Genomic DNA, 7,144 nt, shown 5'->3' on the forward strand with positions numbered 1-7,144 from the left:
AGAAGAATATTGAAGCTGATGACAAAAAGTGGAAACTTATAACTCCCGAGTTGATCAAATTCCGGAGGCACCACCATTTTTGAAGGGTTCGGATTCAAAGAAGTTCGTACAAAAGCCCTTCCCCCCGAGAGCGGCTCCTAAGCCCATTTCGAAGAAATTCTGCATGCTAGAAATTCCCAAGTATAATGGAACTACCAGCCCTAACGAGCATGTCACTTCTTACACATGCGCAATAAAGGGGAACGATCTAGAGGGCGATGAGATTGAGTTCGTACTGCTAAAGAAATTTAGAGAAACTTTATCAAAGGGGGTGATGCTATAGTACCATAATTTGCCACATAACTCTTTGATTCTTTTGCTATGCTCGTAGATTCCTTCGTCAAAGCACACGCCGGAGTGATAAAGGTCGAGACTAGAAAGTCAGACCTCTTCAAAGTAAAACAGAAAGACAACGAGCTGCTCAGAGAGTTCGTATCTCGATTCCAAATGGTCGAAACCATCCAAGAAAAAACGTTTCATGTGATCGAGGGTGACATGAGGTACAATGCCCTGCTCGGAAGGCCGTGGATCCAAAACATGAGGGCAATACCCTTGACCCTTCACCAAGTTCTAAAGTTCCCGACATCGGAGGGAGTCAAAACAGTGTACGGGGAGCATCCCGCTACCAAGTGATACCAGTATCAACACTCTCATCAACGAAGGGATCATATTCGAAGGGAAATCAGGAAGCCAAATAGAAACCACAGACACCGGCCTCGACCCAATTGCAGAAGCAAGGGATCGATGAAGATGATGACTACTAGATCCCTAGATCATTCATAATTCTCGATGACTCCGACGCCAGCAAGTCAACGGTCGAAGAGTTGGAATAAGTCACACTGGTTAAGCATCAGCCCGAATGAAAGGTATACCTAGGCACGGGGCTAACCCCCGAGCTCAGGAAAATACTTATTCATTTCCTTAAAGCTAACACAGATTTCTTTCCTTGGTCCCGCCTCAATATGACAGGGATCCCACCAGAAATTACCACTCACAAACTGAGCCTCGACCCTAAATTCCGCCAGGTGAAGAAAAAAAAAAGGCCCCAGTCCGAGGTCAAACATGCCTTCATCAAGAACGAGGCAACCAAACATCTCAAAATAGGATCCATTCGGGAAGTAAAGTACTCCGAATGCTTAGCAAACGTAGTGGTGTACCTAAGAAGGGAAACAAACTTAGAATGTGTATAGATTATAAAGACGTGAATAAAGCATGCCTCAAAGATTCTTTTCCTTTGCCTAATATCGATCGTATGATCGATGCCACGACGACCACGAGACTCTCAGTTTTCTCGATGCCTGCTCCTGGTACAACCAGATACAGATAAACCCGGAGGATCAGGAAAAGACCTCATTTATCACTAAGTACGGTACCTACTGTAATAATGTAATGCCATTCGGTCTAAAAAATGTTGGTGCAACTTTCAATGCCTAGTAATCCGAATGTTCGAAGAACAAATAGGAAAATTAATGAAAGTTTATATTGATGACATGTTAGTTAAGTCCCTACGAGCAGAGGACCATTTAAAGCATTTGTAGTAAACTTTCGATATACTGAGGAAGTATAATATGAAGCTCAACCCCGAAAAGTGTGCATTCGGGGTTGGCTCGGGCACGTTTCTTGGTTTCATGGTGTCCAATCGGGGAATCGAGATCAACCCCGATAAAATCAAAGCTATCGAGGATATCACAGTAGTGGATAATGTAAAGGCCGTGCAGAGGTTGACAAGGCGGATAGCCGCCCTAGGACGATTCATTTCGAGATCCTCAGATCGGAGACACCTATTCTTCTTGCTACTTAAGAAGAAGAGCAATTTTGCATGGACCCTGGAATGCCAGCAGGCCTTGGAGGAACTAAAGCGGTATTTATCGAGCCTGCCGCTGCTTCACACCCCGAAAGTGGACGAACAACTTTACTTGTACTTGGCAGTCTCGGAGATAGCGGTAAGTGAAATCCTGGTCTGAAAAGAACAAGGTACACAATTCTCTGTCTATTATGTTAGTCGGACCTTAGGTGAGGTCGAAACTAGATATTCACACTTAGAAAAATTAGTGCTTGCTTTAATAAGCGCCTCTAGGAAACTAAAACCATATTTTCAATTTCATCCAATATGTTTTCTAACAACTTATCTTCTTCGAAATATTTTGCACAAACCCGAGCTTTCGGGTCGATTGGCCAAATGAGACATAGAAATCAGTGGGTATGATATTGAGTATCGACCCCGAACCGCCATCAAGTCTCAAATCTTGGCAGACTTCATGGCTGACTTTACGCCGGCCCTCATACCCGAGGATGAAAAAGAACTACTGATAAAATCGGGTACATCTTCGGGAGTCTGGACCCTCTTTACGGATGATGCTTCGAACGCGAAGGGGTCCAGACTAGGCATTGTACTAAAATCACCCACATGTAATGTAGTTAGATAGTCTATCAGAACAACAAAATTGACTAACAATGAGGCCGAGTATGAGCCCATGATTACAGATCTCGAACTAGCTAGAAGCTTGGGAGCAGAGGTCATAGAGGCTAAGTGTAATTCCCTCATCGTGGTAAACCAAGTTAACGGGACTTTTGAAGTCTTAGAAGATGAATGCAGAGGTACTTGGATAAACTACAGGTGACTCTACATCGATTTAAGGAATAGACCTTGCAACATGTACCTCGAGAACAAAACAACGAGGCCGACGCTCTTGCAGACTTAGTTTCATCTGTCGAAGACGACGAACTCAACTCGGGGACTGTTGTACAACTCATGAGATCGGTAATCGAAGAAGGTCACACCGAGATAAACTCCACAAGTTTAACCTGGGATTGGAGAAACAAATACATAGAGTACCTAAAGAACATGAAGCTTCCATCAGATCCAAAGGAGTCGAGAGCTCTGCGCACAAAGGCAACATGGTTCACTTTGTCCGAAGACGGAATGTTATTTAGAAGGACGTTCGATGGACCGTTGGGAATATGTTTGGGACTGGGAGATACCGACTACATCCTACGAGAAATTCATGAGGGCACTTGTGGAAATCATTCCAGTGCAGATTTGTTGGTCCATAAAGTAATCAGAGTAGGGTACTATTGGACCGATATGAGGAATTATGCAATGGAGTTCGTTCGAAAATGCGACAAATGCCAAAGGAATGCGCCCATGATTCATCAACCAAGGGAACCACTCCACTCGGTCCTGTCCCCATGGACTTTCATGAAATGGGGAATGGACATCATTGGCCCTCTCCCGTCTGCCCCAGGTAAGGTTCAGTTTATTTTGTTTATGACTGATTATTTCTCTAAATGGGTTGAAGCACATGCTTTAGAGAAAGTCAGAGAAAAGGAAGTCATAGACTTCATTTGATTTGGGATGCCCTCCGAGATTGTATGTGATAATGGAAAATAATTCATCGGCAGCGAAGTAACTAAATTTCTCGTGGATCACAAGATCAAAAGGATCCTATCAACACCTTATCATCCCAGAGGTAACAGACAAAACCATCATCCAAAATCTTAAGAAGAGATTGACCGACGCCAAAGAAAAATGGAGAGAAATACTACCCGAGGTTGTATGGGCATACTGCACAACATCGAAATCCAGTACCGGAGCAACACTGTTCTCGTTAGTTTATGGCGCCAAAGCTCTGATCCCGATTGAGGTCGGAGAACCTAGCATCAGGTTTTGATGTGCAACAGAGGAGTCGAATAACGAGACCATAAATACAAGCCTAAAATTGTTGGATGAAAGACGCGAAGCAGCCTCGTCCGATTGTCCGCCCAAAAATATCGGATCGAAAGGTACTACAATCGAAGAGCCAATCTTCAACATTTTAACATCGGGGACTTGGTGCTAAGAAAAGTCACCCTCAACACCCGAAATCCGAATGAAGGGAAACTGGGTCCGAACTGGAAAGGACCATACCAGGTTCTCGAAATCATCGGAAAAGGATCCTACAAGCTCGGCACGATGAACGACGAATAATTGCCGAGCAATTGGAACGTATCATACCTAAAATGATACTACTGCTAAGGTGAGACCCCTCCCATTTTCATTTATATTTTAAACTAACCCTTGCAGGTATTCGACCAGAAACATCGATGGATTCTTTGACACGAAGCCTTTAGGTCTGAAAGCACGTGTTGCACTCGTTTTTCCTTAGATCGATTTTGTCCCAATTGGGTTTTTTGGCGAGCTTTTTAATGAGGCAACCATTGATCGTGCTAACTTAGAACAATTCAACAGTATCCGAGGCTTCTTTACAACCAACCCCTAATACCGGGGTGGGGGAGGGAGGGGGATGGGGTGGGGGCATTACCCTCGAATGTCAACTTTGATGTGAGGAAGTTACTTCATGGCAGCAGGGTCTCGATAGGAAAAATTGGTAAGGGCCAAACGGTCAAACGAACCATGCCCACATAGTTTGCTCGAGCCATGGCACAGAACATGTACGCATGTATAATCATTTATAAAGAGAAGTATTTTTCTTTACCGATATCTCATGCCTTAGAAAAAATTTTCTACTTTATAATTTCATACTCTAGATCTATTATGTAAACATGCTTAAGGGCTGATCATAACCAGAGTTAGGATAATTACCCCCACGCTCGGGGACTGCCGTCCGAAAAATAAATGAGATCGAATTATTAAAAATCCGAGATCATAAGACCTTTTAGGCAACCCTCGATTTTTATAGGCCACGGCCACCCCACTCGGGACTGACACTTCGGGCAAGCTCAAAGTAAAACAGGAAATAAGCCCAAGGGGAAAATCCCGAACTAAAGAGGCTACAACCTAATTAATACGGGTCGAAGACGTCCAAATTTCGTAACAAAACAGGCCTTCGAATTCTTTTATAAACCGGTTAAAAAAGCTACCCCCGGCAAAATCATAAAAGGCTTCGATAATATCAAGCCTCGAAAACTCTAAAGAGTACAAAATTGTTCGAACTCTCGAACAATTCCTTATTTCATGCTAAGACATTACAAGTTTTGCAAATACAAATGATAAAAAACAATTTCGAGCCAAAAAGGAAGAGAAAGCCATAAACAATCTTTTTACAAACGCCTAGGTGTTGTTTTTTGCTTTGAGTTCGAAAGACCATCATCGCTCAAATAAAAAACCTAAGGGTTACCTTACTTCGAGTTCCAGCAAGCACTCACTCGATCGTAAAGCCTAAGGGCTATACTAGTTCAGTTTTAATCAAATTGTCTAAACCTCAGACCTTAGAATACAACTTCATAATTTTATAAGGCAGAAAGGAAGAAAGTTTTATATATATATATATATATATATATATGCCAAAAATCATTTAAAAGGGCAACATGGACCGATCAAATTTCTCTACAAAAGACCGAAACGGTCTTAAAAGAAACACAAAAAATACTAATCCTAAAGGACTTAGTCTTCTCCGGGAGCAACATTTTAGCCCTCGAGGCCTTATTCGCTTTCAGATCCGCTCATACTCCCATAATCATCAGGAAAGGCCAATACTCTAGCTTCAGCTTCAAGCTCTTTAACATTCTTGATTTTGGCTCTAAGATCGAAGCCATGAGCATGTATCTCCTCGAGAGTCTCTCTTCGAGACTGCATTTAGCATGCTCGGCAACCCAGTTTTCTCAAGCCTGAGCAGCTTCGACAACCTCCTTTGCTCGAACCTGAGCAGCTTTAGCGTCGGACCGGTAGACGGCCACCATTGCATCAGCATTAGCCTTGGCCATTTCGACCTCCGATTTGACTGCTGCAAGTTCTGTGGCCAGTCTCTCTTGGATCGGAAGTTGCCGAACCCAATCGAGACGGGAACTACTCAATTTTCTTGGCTTGCACTAAGGCATTCTCTTTCAAGCTTCGGAGTTGGGTCTCAACCGAGGCCAAATGATCTTGGTCAGCCTCATTTTCTGAGGCAAGGCAGTCCATGTTCTTCTTCCACGCATCGGCCTCCGCTTTCACTGCGTTAATTTCCTCACAAAGCTTCCCGATCACATCGAGCTTTCGTTGGACCTGTGGGACCAAACTTTTAGCCACCATGCCCGAGTGAGTGTCATTAACTTCAAAGATTCTTTTTACATGCTCGGCCAGATCAACTTGTTCTTTCTGAGCTGCTTCTAGCTCAGCCCGAAGTCTTTTTGCTTCCCCTTCTCTCTGCTCACTGAGAATTTTTAAGGCATCTCTCTCCTAAGTAAGCCTTCAGATTTTGGCTTCGTACCAGCTCAGCTCCCCTCGGGATCGGAAGAAAGCCTCGTGATGAAGCACATAAGCCTACAAAAATAGAAATAAGGAATTATACAAGGGGATAAAAGTATAAGTATGAAAATTGACAAAGAAAATATGAACTTACCTGGTTCAGGGCCTGTTGGGCTTCGTTAAAAAGACAAGGCGCTCCTACCTCGTCCATCTGGGCTTGGTCCTCTTCCGTGACCAAACATCGGAGGTAGCTAGCTACCCTTACGGGGGCAGCAAGAATCGGGCATCCTCCGGGACCATGATAATGATTATTCGCTTACGCCCGGGATCGACACTAGGGGACGGAAACTGTTTGGTCAGTTTAAAACTCGAGGAAGCCTCGCCCGAGCTCTTCTTTAGAGCCTCCAAGTCACTCAGACCGGTGACATCTTCTACCCCAACAAAATAACCATGTAAAGGATCTTCCTCTCTGTGGGCTCCCTCCCCATGACATGTCTCCACGTCTTGAGCGTCGCATATCATCGACTCGGAAAATAAAGGAAACTAAGGGGAATCCCCGATCTCTATTGCCCCAAATGGGTCTTTTGGGGCGCCGCCTCCGTCTTGCGGAGCCTCAAGCCTAGTTTTTGCACCGACATCCACTGCCTCTTCAACGGTTTCTTCGCCCCGAGATAAAAGCATCTTCATTTACTCTTGGCTCCGGGACTTGGGAAGAAGTCTCCTCCTTGACCTCATCAAGACTAGACGGAGCAGTATCAACTCCCATCGGTTCCGAAGTTCTCCGAATCTCGGTGCTAGCTCTCACACGGGCCACCAGCCCGGAATCATCTTCTGTCTCTTTTTTTTTCTTCTTCTTCTTCTTCTTCTTCTTCCCTTTGGACTGACTCCATAGTTAGTGGGATTGTGTTCCCCTTGGGTTTACAGTTTGTTCTCTTCTTG

This window comes from Nicotiana tomentosiformis, chromosome 3 (assembly GCF_000390325.3).
Source record: "Nicotiana tomentosiformis chromosome 3, ASM39032v3, whole genome shotgun sequence".
In the NCBI taxonomy this organism is placed as follows: domain Eukaryota; kingdom Viridiplantae; phylum Streptophyta; class Magnoliopsida; order Solanales; family Solanaceae; genus Nicotiana; species Nicotiana tomentosiformis.